The sequence below is a fragment of the Mastigoproctus giganteus genome, chromosome 14 (assembly GCF_048544385.1).
Source record: "Mastigoproctus giganteus isolate SK-2022 chromosome 14, ASM4854438v1, whole genome shotgun sequence".
Lineage (NCBI taxonomy): Eukaryota > Metazoa > Arthropoda > Arachnida > Uropygi > Thelyphonidae > Mastigoproctus > Mastigoproctus giganteus.
In genome coordinates this window covers 123,601,366-123,616,451 of record NC_143588.1, presented here as the reverse complement: position 1 = coordinate 123,616,451, position 15,086 = coordinate 123,601,366, and the positions used below count along the sequence as shown (strand labels likewise).

Here is a 15,086-nt window from a genome sequence, read left to right as displayed (position 1 = left end):
CCCAAAAGAGATATATTATTTTGCCTAGAAATCGGAGTGTCTAAAGATAAGCATAGGAGCAGAAGAATCCTTTTTGCGAAATACAAGACAAGACTGAGTTTTAGAAGGGTTGAAATCAACTAAGTTGTCTTTGCCCCACTGGAGAATTACCTGAAGATCGGCATTTAAGGAATTGGTAGCAGATTTTCCAGAAGTTCAAGCTGATTGAGCAGGACAAGGTTTCTCAAAATGGAAAGTTGAATGCAATGTGCTATCATCGGCAAAACTATGGATAGGATTTCCAGTCAACAGAAGAAGGTCATTGATATACAAGAGGAAATGAGTGGGGGGAAAGAACTGAGCCTTGGGGGACACCGGCATTAGTGGAGAATTTAGAAGACAGAGAGCCATCTACCATCACCCTCAGTGAGCGATCAGAGAGAAAACTGGATAATCAATTACTGAAAACAGTTGGCAAACCATAAGATGGAAGCTTGTTTAGAAGACCTTTATGCCAAACACGATCAAAAGCCTTTGAGATGTCAAGAGCAACTACTTGTGTTTCACCGAACCTTTCCATTGAATTAGTCCATAAATGGGTAACATAAGCCAGAATATCTCCAGTGGATCGACACTGACGGAATCCATACTTGTGATCGTTGATCAGACGGAAGGTTTCTAGGTAGTTTAAGAGTTGGCGGTTAATTGATTTCTCCATTACTTTAGAAAGAGTAGAAGTAATTGCAATGGGACGATAACTGGATGGGAGGGATTTGTCACCCTTTTTAGGAACTGGCTGGATATGAGCAAATTTCCAAGCAGAAGGAAAAACAACTTTGGAATAAGAAAGTGAAAAAAGGCGGCAAAGAATAGGATTAAGTTCAGGAGCACAGGTTTTGAAAACAAGTGGAGAAATACCATCAGGACCTGGAGCTTTCTTAGCATCGAGATACATCAAAATCCTTCTGATATCCTTTTGACGGAAGACCACAGGAGGCATTGAATGGAGTGTGTTGGGAATGGTGGGAGGTGTTTTACCAAGATCAATAATACATGAGCTGGAAGAAAAATGGGATGCTAGCAGGTCAGCTTTATCCTTGGCTGAAGTGGCAACTGAACCATCTGGTTTGGACAGAGGTGGGAGCAAAGACGGGCAAAAGTTGCGGCCAATGGCTTTGACAAGAGACTAGAATGCTCGGCTACCATTAGGGCAAGAAGCAAGTTTTCTACTCTTAGCCTGTTCAAACTCTAGTTTGAACTGATTAATAACTGCTTTACAACTGTTGCGAGCTTTGGTTTTAGCAGAAAATGAAACTGAAGAATTAGAAACCACCCAATTACGATATGCAACATTCTTCTCTTGAACAGCCTTAGCACATTTATAGGAAAACCAAGGTTTAGATAAAGGATGAGATTTTAAAGTGGAGTGTGGGATAAGGGATTCCATTCCTGCTAGAATAATTTCTCTGACACGATCTGAGCAAACATTGACATCAGAAGTTTTGAAACAGTAATCCGACCAAGGAAAAGAAGAAAAGAAGTCTCGCAGGTCATCCCACTTTGTATTTTAAAATTACTTTTTAAAATTATGTATTTTAATTATGTATTATGTATTTTAAAATTACTTCGATCGGTTATGTATTTTAAAATTACTTCATTTTTGATTTTATTTTTAAAATTCCTCTTGGTAATTACTTTTAAAATACAGTAGTTTTCATTGAACAAAGAAAATTTCCATATAACAAAAGGATTACGAGAGACAACTTTGTATGTATTGTTCTCAACTCTGGCCACTAGGCAGTTTAGGTAATTAGAAAGCGTGAATTAAAGGTGAAAGGCATTACCGTTTCACAATGTTAGTGGTGTCCGTAAAACCTATGCAGTCCCATACCGAGAAATCACGCTAGCCAATATGCTTTCCATAGCCAGTCAGAGGATTAAGAAGATTCCCAACATGGATAATAGTCTCTGGACAAGCGGTGTTGTGGTCCCCTTTTACTCCGACAAATGGGTGTATGTTTATCGGAGAAGTGAGTGATCCACACCTTTCAGTAAATTTCTCCTGTCTATGTTTATATGGTCACAGCAGCTGAATATCCGTGTGATTCCGACATTTTGCACAATATTCAAAGTACTAGTGGTAGTAGCAACTTTGGGGGGGGGGGATTTATTATACAAACTTTATGAAGATGAAATGTTGGCAGATTTTGAAATTTCGTCGAAGCTTTCACTGTGTAGAAAATGTTCTAAAATATAATGGCATACGGGAAATAATTTAAAAAAAAAAAAAAAAAAAAAAACGTATGGATTATATCACCCACATACACATAGTAATACTCTGTGATATCACCAATCTCCAAAAAAAAAAAAAAAACCCTTTGTGAATTAAAGATGATTGCTAAAGAACTTGAGGTGGAAACTATAAAGATCAGTTGTGTGTTCGGGCTACGATGAGCAGCTTGTAGCTTGCAGATGGTAATTGTGGGTTAAGGGAATTATTCTGCATTGTGCAAACATTGTGAATCAGAAGTTAAATATTCCGGATTATTAAATCGACTTTTAAATCTGGAATTTCTTAACCATTTAGCACTAATTATCGACATCTTGTAGGAGCTCTCTTACCTTTCAGAAGCTTTAGAGATTCACTATGGTAAAAGCAGATAAATTAATTATTCAAACTATCAATGTTATTGCTAATTTAAAAAAAATTTTGACGGATATTGTGAAGCTAAAATTGAGAACATGTTGAAGTGGAAAGAATCTGAAGGAATCAAAATCAAAAGTAAAAACAGCAAAATTACCTCATGACATGACAAGTTATTAAATGCATTGTTTTATTCTAAAAGGATAAGTTATTAATGCAACAGGTTGATTTTAAATTAAATAAAGAAAATAATGATACCATTGAAAGAAATTTTAAACCTATGCTAACGGAAATCATGGAATATGAAAGAACTTTCGTCTCGGTTGCAAGATGGTGAAAACCGAATAAGAAATTTGTTTTCTGATAAAATAGGAAATAAAAAATAATGATTTTAGAGATTTTATCAAAGACAATTTATCTTTAAAATTGAGTGAAATTCCCTTTTCAATTAAGAAAGTCAGAAATATATTTGAAACCATTGCGATTAGCAGTGCTGAAGCTGAGCGAACTTTCAGCGTAATGAATAATATTGTGACAATTAAACACGTTGCAGATTATGACCATACATCTAAATGGAAAACCATTGCTTCGATTTGATCCGGATCGTTATGTCAAATCATTCCTTTGTAATAATAACTCAGCTATTGAGCAAAGAAGAAAATCGAAAACAAACATTAATAAAGAAGTAAATTGCATGTGGCAGTTTTTAGAATAAATTTTTCGTTAATATTTGTGTAATAATTTTTTTAGTGTGATAGGTGATTTTCGTGTATCTTTTCTAGAACAGTTTGTTTTTTATGTAATATTTGTGTTTATATTCTAGAATGTTTTGTGACAATTCGTTATTTGTGATATCGGAAATATTTTAATGCTATTTTTTATTTGCAATATTAAAATTTTATCAAGAAAAAAAATGTATTCATTATATTTCTTTAGTTATAAAAAAAAATAAAAAAGTCGCACGTCTGCCGAGTACATAGATGGTTTATGTGAAACATGGTTCGCGTTTCTTTTAGATATTTTGATTTGTATATATTGATTACGAAATAAGAGATTTTGTATTGTAAATATTTTATTGATCATTCACAAATTCCAATAATTTCTGGAAGACAATATAAAATGGATTTATGATAACTAATGAGACATATACTTGCTACTGCAACTTATCTAAATTCCAGGGCACCTAACAATGGAATGTTAGCTGAACAGCTGCGTATGCGAAAATGTGAGATGAAATAAGAAATTGTTGACAAATCTTTATATTGTTGCAGTCATATGTCAAATACTTGCAATCATACTTACTGCAGTAGTAACTGCAGGAAGTATGATTGTGACGTCATACTATTCAAAAATTCCAAAAAGTTAGAACTCAAGATATCGTGCTGGTCATGAAAAATGCGTCATGCACTCTAATCATACTACTAGTGAGTGCTCCACACAGACTAGAGGTCGGAGTGTGGAAAGCACCTCTGGCAGACGCCTCGGATGATATCACTTCCATGACCAATCAATCAGATTTACTCGGTAAGTACCCCCCCCCCCCCAACAAGGATGTCTCACATCAAAAAGTCGGCAAAAGTGCGAGCCCATTGTTAAAATATTCACAGCTCACAACTGAGTAAAACTTATACACCCTAGAAAGTACTGTACTGAGAAGTCACACTGGTCAACCCCTGTACTAAATCAATAGACCAAATATATAACCAGCCCATTTCCCTCCCCATGGCCAGTGAATGACAAAATCTCTACATGACTGAACATACCTGAATTGAACAAACCTGAACATACCAGTGGCCAAATGACCAGAAATTACCGAACTTTACCAGATTTGATGCCCTGCCTCTGAGGACTCATTTGCCTCACTGCCAGAGCACCATAGAGGTAGGAAAATAACCAAATGTGATTGATGGAAATAAAGGCAGGCTGGTGCTGCCCTCATCATAGCATACATCCAAAGAAAACAGACTGAGTTCCCAAACATGACAACACTCAAAGAAAGGACTTTAAAGAGACTGGTATAGACAGGCAGTCAGGGTTACCTGTCAGCTGGAAAAAACTAGTAAGCTGCAGGTTTCTGAAGTATGCTAGTATGAACAAGAACTGGAGTGAATGTAAAGATGAGAGTACGAAAGGAAATGCTAGGAAGAGTGAGTGAATGATAATTCTTTGTGAAAAAGGGCGAGTGCTGAAAGAGTAAATATGGAAATTAAGTAAAATTAGCGAATGACTGTGAAGTGTGAGTGAATGTAAGGGTGTAAAAGTGTATGCCTGGATAAGTGAATGAATGCGAGAAATAGTGGCTTGAATGTATAAATATCGAAAGCAGAATGTAAAAGTATGACAGGAAGTTTGAAAAAAATAAATAGTATTAGTATAATTGTTATATAAGTTTATTTTATTTTATTTTTTTGTTCAATTAGATATGTAGATAAATATTCTCCTAAATTTGATTATTTGTATGTATTTTTAAATTGCCCTTTCTTTAAATTATTTGCTTGTTTAAATTGTTGCTTTGTCTTTAAAGCAATGGTTAAGCAAGCATTGAATTATTTTAAAAGCAATAATTGGACAGGCAGGATTGACAGCCTGGTATAAATTTTGCTTGTTTAAAAAGTCACCCCTCCCTGGTGTGAATGAGAAAGATGGATGAATGGTGGGGGTGGCAGTATGAAAAAGTTGTTAAGTGTAAAAACTGTAAAATGTAGAATTGTAAAATGCCTTGAAATGTAGGATGAGAAAAAACTATAAAAGATTAAAAAATAATAAATAAATAAATAAAAATGGTATGTGAGTGAATGATATAAATTGCATGCTCTATTCCAGCCTCTCCACCAGATAGATGAATGGCAGTGGGAACCTTATGGACCCCAAGGTCATGCATGCTGTTGGATGTTCCTAGCCGGCATGCTGTCCCAGGTGGAACACAACCACCTGCTGCTGTCATTATGCTTTCCTAGCCATGCTCCCTTGCATGGTACTTTGCCTCCACTCCCCAGGCGGGAGGGAGAGGTTACACTGGTCTTCCCCTCCACTGGCCGCCCCTCTTTCCACTCTTGTGGGGCTGGGCCTGTTCCACTGATTTGGGGGTCATCTTCTGTATGGACCCCGTATCTGTCTTTTCCCCCAATCTTCAGTAACTAGCATTGGAATAATTTTAACTTATAACTAGCATTGGAATTATTTTGTTAAATTGCTTTAACTCTACACCCAAGAACTTAGACGTCAAATAGCATAACTATTACTCCTTTAGACAGACCCCTATCTATAGCGTTTTTTTTCTTTTTTTTTTATACGTGAAATCTCAGGAAATTAGGTAGCAGGACCTGCCAGAGTAAATAACTATAATACCGATGTACCTGATCTGCTTCCATGGGGCAATTTTGGGTCTCCTTAGGGGCCCAGTGGCCAAATGACCAGAGTAACAATGGTACATGACACTACACATATACAAGATCCATACACCTTTAACCTCTGGCATTGACAGTGTTCTGTTTCATACCCACAATGCATAGTACGCAGAGATGAGGGGGGAACCCCCCTGGTCAACTGCAATCTATGTGTCCACAGCCATTGGCAAAGATTTAGGCATATTCCGGACACTGACATTGGGTCTGATCAATCGTTTTCTACTGTAAGCTTCCTATTAGCGAATTAGGAGAGATTAAATTTCTCTTATCCGGGAAATACACCTGTTGTTTCGAAGAAATGAGACATTCACACATTCACTAAATTTCACCTGTCTCTGTATGGTAGGTAGTCCATAAATCAGCTTTGTTTCAGCTACTGTGCAAGTAACCTTACAACGTCTAAGAGAAAATCCTTGAGTGTACTGGAAAAAGTGGACATGCTTAATAGTGCTTTGGTATCCCTGCCAGTAGATTGCGACATTAGAAAAAAAGAAATCACTTTAAATTTGGTATCCCTGGCAGAAGCATGTCAACCATTCAGAAAAACCATGTTTCAATACTCAAACTGTTTGGGGAAACGGGACCCAGTTGGAAGAGTGTGAAATTATGCCTTGGTGAAGATGTAGATGAAATTGATTCGAGACCAAAACATGCTGATACCAGAGCCATTAAAAGAAAAGGCAATGGAGTATGCATATTATCTGGGACATAAAACATTCCAAGCCAATTCTGCTTTGTTGGACAAATTTAAAGAGCACCATGGTGTACTCGAACAAGTTACTTCTGATGAAAGTGGAGTTGCAATCAAAGAAGGCTGTATCAATTGGAAAGAAAGAGTTTTGAAAAAAAAAATAATGTTTGAAACGTGAATTTCAAATTTCAAGAGAGAGATGAAAAATAAAATAGAAAAATTGTGTTGATTGTCAACAACTGCCCTGCCCACCTTCACTCGGTAATTTCAAAACATACAAGTGTGAAGCTTGTTTTCTTCCCTGCTGATACCTCGTCTAAACTGTAGCCAATAGGTCAAAAATATGAAAATCCACTACCGAAGGCACATACGGGAAAAAAAAAAAAAAAATACTGAGAATGAAAACCAACCAACCTATAGATTCTGTTATAGATTTGTGGTTGTGCATATATGAGAGTTTGCAAAAGTGTGGAGTCAAGATGTGGCGGAAACAACGATTAAGAATTGTTTCGCAAAAGCAGGTGTTACCAAAATGCCAATTAACAGCAATGAGAGGGATGAACTGCTATAAGACATTGAGCATTCTTGGGAAGAGTTCCAAGCAAGGTTTGATCAGTGGAGAAATTGTTCTTGACGAATTTTCAGGAGTTGAAAATTATGTCATAGTAGCTTAATATCAAAGTGAGTCCAAAATTTTGGAGCATATTGAAAGAACTAGTGACAATATTGATGGTGAGTTGGATGAAAATGAGGGCAACAAAGGGAATGACGGCAATAATAAACCTTCCAAACACAAAACGTTGGCAGCATTTGAAACTTTGCGCAGAGGCCTTCAGTGGGAAGAAATTGTAACAGATAATATACAGCCTTACCATTAATATCCAGACACCTCTCCATGGATAAGGAAACAGGTCCTATACATGCAGCACATCATTGAATTGATCCTATACATGCAACACATCATTTCACCAGAATTGATCACCTCAACAAATGCTGGACGCAGATAATCAAGGTGTAAGGATCGCAAATCCTGAACTGGAGAGCAGTGGAAAATAGTCCTACGGACAGATGAGTAAAGGTTCACATTCTACCACTCGGATGGCCATTCCTGAGTGTGACGAATGCCAGGGGAACAGTTCCTTCCCAATTGTATCCTCCCAACAATCAAGTTTGGTGGAGGCAGTATTATGGTCGGGGCCGCTGCGATCCTATGTGCCACCAGCAAGTGAAATCAAATTTGCCGCCCCAAAATATTTTGGATTAAAAACTAAAATAAGGCATAAATAATTATTAATTATTAATAATTAATAAGTCGTAATAAAATACTTACGTATTTTATTACGACTATTATGTAATAAAATATTGCTAATGCTTTTGCTTCTATCGTAAGCAAACTTGTTTTTTTGGATTTTCTATCCAAACAGATGACAGCCGTTCCATCTCTTCCAATTCTTTGTGTCTTGATCAAATGGATTTTAATTACACTTTGAGTTGTTCTTGCTATGAAAGTTTTTATTTTCTCTGCATTCTTTGTAATTTTCGGGGTTGCCTCATTTAGGCCTGTAGCACGTGCAATATCACATGGTCTTTCATTTCGCTCAAAGCGTTTCACAATTTCATATTTTTTTTCTCTATCGACAAAGGCGGACTGACCATAAGCCTTACAGGGGGAAATCTCGGTGGGCCGGAGGCCGGTGTGATGTTGGCCATAAACGGTAGTATGAGGCCACTATAAATTTTCCCGGGTAAGAATTTTTCACCCAGTCCGCCTCTGTTTATCGATATTGCTTTTGTTTTTCTCTGTGAATCTGCAGTGTCTTCACCAGGACACTTCCTTTTCACACCTTTTAAGTATTTTACTCATTTTTAGGGAATGAAGCGCAAATACAAAACGAGGAGGCACGCTTGATACACATAAACAAAGCTGCGCACGTGTAGCAACTGAATAAACAACACCGTAAAGGCAGAGATACACTATTAACACCTCACATTTTACTAAAGCACATTTCTAGAGGTTACTATCATAAAACAATAAACACAATTTCCAGTTGCGTTTCTGCTAGTGGAATCTGTTATAAACTGGTAGTAAATTCAATCTAATTGCATTTGCGATTATACCGATAGCTGGAATTGTGTTGGTTTTTACGTTATTATGGTGAAATGTGTTTCTCCTTCACTGATATAAAAAAACAAATACATTTTCAGAATCTTCTCTTCATTCCTATCGTGTTGCGTTGGGTTGGGGTGATTCTGCGTTCGACTGCCATTTCTTTTAAACACAAAGGCGAATCGTGCATAAGTGAATTCAGTTCGTGTTATATAAGATATCGTTCCCCTATTTATAAATCGTGTATGATCGAATTCGTGTATTGTAAACACGTGTTATACGAGGACTGACTGTAAAAGGAAAAATTATAATGTTAACAAAAATTATATACAAATTTATGTTTCCTTGCTTTAAGATATTTATTTATTAATTATTTCATTTGATTATTAATTCCAAAAGATCATTTTCTATTGAAATTATTGCAAAATTGGAGAGTCGTTGTTGAGACATTGTCAGTTGTAGATAAGTCAATGATACAGGAATTTTGCAAGCGGGATTAGGAGGCGATTTTCCCCTTGCATAAGGCAATGGTCAGGCCATACCTTGGGTACAGATCTGGAAACCTCATTTTAGAAAGGACGTAGAGTTGCTAGAACGAGTACAAAGAAGGGCAACAAGAAATATTGTGCAAGGTTTAGGCTAAATGGTTATCAAGTTGTTGTTGTTGTTGTTGTTGGTTGGTTTTTAGGAGCATTAGCAACTAAGGCCATATTGCGCCGGGATATACGGTGGTCATTCCCTGACCTTTCCGCATACTCCATATTTGGTGGTGACGGGCTCGAACCACGGTCTAATCAAGAAGTGTGTGCTACGCACTGCTGCTCCTTCCCACCTAGCTACGAGGCACCTAATGGTTATCAAACGAACTAATGAGACTCATGACAGAGAAGAAAAATGCATGGAATACATATAAATTATCAAGCGACTCAGAAGCCTATGGCAGATATAAGCTAGTCTGTAATCAGGTCACAAAGAAGTTTGGCAGGCGAAGGCAGATTACGAGAAATCTAGGCAAAGAATGCTAAGAAAAACAGCAAGGATTTCTTTACATATATAAACTCTACATATAGATTTCTGAATTTACGGTATTTTTCACTGTTGAAAGAGTCATATTTCATTATAACGAAATTGCTTAATAACATATTTTTTTCAAGGGTTTTCGTTTTATATAACGTTTTATAGAGAGCCGACTGTATTTCATACTTTGGAATGGAACCCTTTTATTGCTATGGTCGCCATAACTACTTATTCACGTTTTTGGTATTCCCGCCAGACAATACTTACCATTAACAAATCCATGCTATGTCTGAACTATAAGTGTAATTTTGTCTAGATGATCCTGCAATGCTTTTTTAATCAGTGACTCAATTATTTCCCCAAGAACAGAAGTTAAACTAATAGGTCAGTAATTATTCGTGTCACCTTTTTTTTATCCCCCTTTGTGAATTGTGGATATATTTGCACATCTCCAGTCCATGGGGACTGCCCCGATTTCAAGGAAGCTTTCATTTATTTATGGTTACAGGTTTTGCTTACTTCCTCCTTTAATATAAATGGATAGATCCCATTTACCTGAGGTGCATTCTTTATGTTCAATTTCAACGATTTCTCCTCCACTTTGCTCTCAGTTATCACAAAATCATTTAGCTTTCTGCCAGAGTTTGTTAAGCTTCTGGCTTACACTTCCCTACACACATCCTCATGTGTGAATGTAAATGCAAAATACTCATTCAGTTTGTCAGTTAACTAGGTAGGTTATTCAACAATCGAACTGCCGATATTGAGTGGACCAATCTGATTCACCCACCTTTCTTCTAGAATTTACATAAATAAAGAAGTCTTTCCTGTTTTTCTTTGCATCCTTTGCAAAAGATTTCTCATATTCTTCCTTAGCTTGCCTAACCTCCTATGTGACTTCATTACAGAATAGCCTATATTTACCATAGTCTTCTGTGTCACATGATAATTTAGCATTAGCATTAGCAGAGGCATTTGATGCAAGAAAGCAAGCTTATGCAGCATCACCCAAAAAAAAAAAAAAAATAAATAAATAAAAAATAACCACTTCCACTTCACCCCTCTGTTCGTCCGAAATACCTGTCCAGCTGAGCCTTAAACTTATTCAGGCTATCAACCTCCACAGCAAGGGATGGAAGACTGTTCCACCAAGCAACCACCCGCTGGCTAAAGGCAAATTTCCTCACGTCTATCCTACATCTGTCTTTCCTCAATTTGAATTTATGCCCTCTCAGGTGATTATTCTGAGCAAGAGGAAGAATCCCATCAGCATTGAGCATGTTCAAACCATTCAAGGCTTTATACACCTCTATCAGATCACCTCGCTGGTGCCTAGTTTCCAGACACTGTAATTTGCAAAACTTAAGCCTTTCTTCGTAAGAACACCCCTTTGTTCCATTCACCAATCTTGTTGCCCTTCTCTGTACTTGTTCCAGCATCTCTACATCCTTCTTGAAATGAGGCTTCCAGACCTGCATACAGTACTCTAGGTGTGGCCTGACCATTGCCTTATACAAGGGAATAATCACCTCCTTATCCCTGCTAGAAAAATTCCTACATATCATCGACAATACACCATGAGCTACTCTTGCAGCCCGTCTGCACTGCTCAGAAAACTTCATATCTGCCTGCACAACCATCCCCAGGTCCCTTTCATTCTCTAGATTTCATTTATATGCATCGCATACATTTTTCTTCTCAGCACCACGAGTCTCATTGGTTCATCTGCCCCCCATTTAGGCCTAAACCTTGAACAGTATTTCTTAGTTGGGACAAAAAGTCTAGTAGCTTCCAAGATTACTTCCATGAATGCTTCCCATTTAGAATTTGCTGTTGGTCATCATCAGTTGATCCCAATGTATAGAATTTAAAAACTGTCTGAGACCAATGTAGTCACATTTATGAAAGCAAAATCCGTTCCCTTTACCCCTGATGGTAATTACATCTTTAAGAAAATCCTACATCATCACACTATGGTCACTGCCTCCTAGTGTTTCCTTTATCTGTAGATTCTCAATGCATGAAGAATCACTGCTGATAATCAGATCAAGAGTATTACTCCTTCTAGTTGCCTCTCGAACATGCTGCTATAGAAAACAATCATCCAATGAATTCACAAAAGCCTTTCTAGTGTGGGAGTGAGCAACCCACAAGTTGCAATCAATATCTGGGAAGTTAAAATCCCCAATGTATTTCTCTGTACAGTTGTTCATTTTACTAATCCGTTAATAGGGCAGTAACGCACTCCTACTCTCATTTTTTCTTTCCCAGTACATATGTCATACCAAACTGACTAAACATTACACTGTCCACCCATGTCAACTAGATGCACTGCCTTAGATTTTATGTGTTTCTGAAATAACAGCATAATCCCCCTCCTCCCTTCCTATCCAGTCTCTCCTTTCTGTACTAATTGTACTCCTGAAATTCAAACTCCGCATTCTTTTTATCTGTGTGACGTGTAGAGGGGATCTTTGGATAATGACGATAATTGGTTCCAGAAAATTCCATTTAAAACGAATCCACTGAAAATGGGAACCAAATTTTTGTACTGTTTATTATGTACTTGAAGGAACTGTAAATTGAGAAAATTATTTTATTAGACATTCTTTTTATTGTAATAGGTTGCACAATGTAAGGTTCGGTAAAGTTTATTGAAGTTACACTATTTTTCAGTTGTACGAAATAAAGAATGAATCCAGAATTGTTCATGTTTTTTTTTTTGCCTTATTTTTTTAAATGAAATTGTTTTGTAGCATTTAGTTATGTCTTTAACTTAACTTTTGCACAGTCATGAAGATTGTTTTTACAAAAAAATATTCAAGTGCTTGGTCAATTTTCTCAAGGGAATAATTCTTTAATTTTCAAATCCTCATAACTGTGGGGACTTGGATAATGAATATATACAGACTCCCCCTGTATCTGCCCCGCCAAGAATATCCATCTTCAATTTTATTGACTATATGCAATGGTGTATGTGCAAATATACATGCACCTGTTCTTACTCTTAGTTACCTGAACACAGCCATTGTATTTACTTATTCCATGATGACTCCCATAAATCCCCAGCACCTTTCTTTGTTTTCTGTTTCTAATGCCAATAGAAGTAGTGCAAGAATCATTTTCACCTCTGCCTTTGGCTACTACTAATCTATTAGCCACCAACAACAATCGGCCCTGCCCTCACTCCTGTGGGAGCACTGCATTGTACTTTAGGGATTGTTGCCTGAGATGGGAAGATTATTCTCTGTGCCGATGTTAATTGCCGTTCTGCAATGTGGCACAGCAACTGGGAAGATCGCCGGGGCAATCACAACGGCCGGCAACTCGAAAAGTTTCTCGCTACATCCTCTCTTGTAATCCTTAACAAGCCTAACAACATGCCTACCTTCAGTAATACCCTATGGGAGTCCACAATAGACATCTCAGCAGCCACAAGATCCATTGTCACTAAGATCACTGACTGGAAAGTCCGTGAGGCTTGGACAACTTCCGACCATAGGGTGATTACTTTTACCCTTCAACGCTCAATAGAATCAACACCTCCGCCTAGAAACAATATCATCCGTTAGGCAATTAACAAAGCAGACTGGAACCTCTTTAATTTAACGGTCCAAGCTTCCCTTCAAATTCCTGGAAACACCAATCTCACCAACCTCAACCACAACCAGCATCAGAGGAAAATAACATCAATCATAACCAATGTCTGTGACAAAACAATCAAGAAGAAACACCCTTTCCCGAGTGCTGTCCCATGGTGGTGGTGCAACCAACTGGATCATCTCCGCCATCAGGTTAATACAGCACGGAAATCATTTCAACGTGCTCGCCGTACCTGGCCCCCTCATGAAGTTGATGCCCTATGCAATAACTATCGTAGGCTAAGAAATGATTACACTAGTTTAATTAGAGCCAAGAAGAAACAGTCTTGGGAGCACCTGGTCTCCACGACTGGAAACAGCACCCCCTGGGGAGTTGTGTATCACATTGTTACGAACAATGCTCCCCAGGGGTGAGGTCATCTCCTCTACAGTCACCCTGCAGGGCACCATAACCTTCACATGGGAAGAGTCAGACAACATCTTGGACACCCTGTTCCCGCTAAACACAGATCCTCAATCCAGCCAGCAACAAGAAATCTGTACTGAAAACTCATCCTACAGCACCACTTCTATAGAACAGCCTTTCAACTTAGATGAATTAAAACTTTCCACTGGCAAAACAAAAAAACAAAAAAAGCCCAGGGTTAGACTTCATTGAAGCAGAAATAATTAAGAAGCATGCAGAGACGCAATCAAATCTCCTTCTCAGCCTGTACAACCACTGTCTGGAAGTTGGACTCTTCCCAGATGACTGGAAAGAGGCCAATCTACACCCCATTTTGAAGAACCCAAGTAAACTACCAGAGCAGCCAAGGTCATACAGACCCATAGCACTCCTTCCTCTTTTAAGCAAAATATTTGAACGTCTTCTCTTATCCAGATTGGAAAAAAACTATAAAAATGCAAATCTCCAGTCCCCAAACCAGTTCGGTTTTCGGGCAGGCTGTTCAGCAGAAGATGCCCTTCGACAGCTCACGGATTCAGTCAAAAATTCAGCCACCAAATACTTCTTAGTAATATCAGTGGATTTCGCCGGGGCCTTTGACTTGCTCTGGTGGCCAAGTATACTACGAAGACTCAGAGAAGCTAGCGTTCCAGCAAATCTTTACAGCTGCTGTAAAGATTACGGAAAACTGCTAGCTTGGGGGATACAAAGACGAATAGATTAACAGTATCCACTGGCAGAGGTGAAAGAGATTCTTGCACTGCTTCTATTGGAATGAGCAGAAGCCTGAAAAACAAGATTCAGGATATTTCAGAGACTGCTGGGAGTCATTGCGGTACAAGTAAACACATGGGTTGTGTTAGGGTAGCTAAGAATAGAAATAGGTGCATGTATACTTGTGTATACACCAATGCTAGGAGTTTAGTAAATAAATTTGATGAATTTGAGGTATTGCTCAAAACATCAAAGGCAGATATTGTTGGGATATCAGAGACTTGGTGTCATTCCTTATATCTGAAATTTCAGATATAAGGAATGCAGAACTGGAATTTGGGGAGTACAACGTCTACAGAAAGGATAGACTGGATAGGAAGGGAGGAGGGGTTATGCTATTAGTTAAGAAATACATAAAATCCAAGGAAGTGAAGCCAGTGGACATCGCTGGACAGTGCAGTGTCGAGTCAGTTTGGTGGG

General features: G+C 38.0%; 1 protein-coding gene across 1 annotated transcript in view; it reads right to left on the bottom strand.

Annotated features, from left to right (window-relative positions):
* LOC150075707 (calcineurin-binding protein cabin-1-like) overlaps positions 1 to 15,086 on the bottom strand; it is a 1,104,404-nt gene that overhangs the window by 594,691 nt on the left and 494,627 nt on the right. The gene's annotated exons all lie outside the window — the stretch shown is intronic.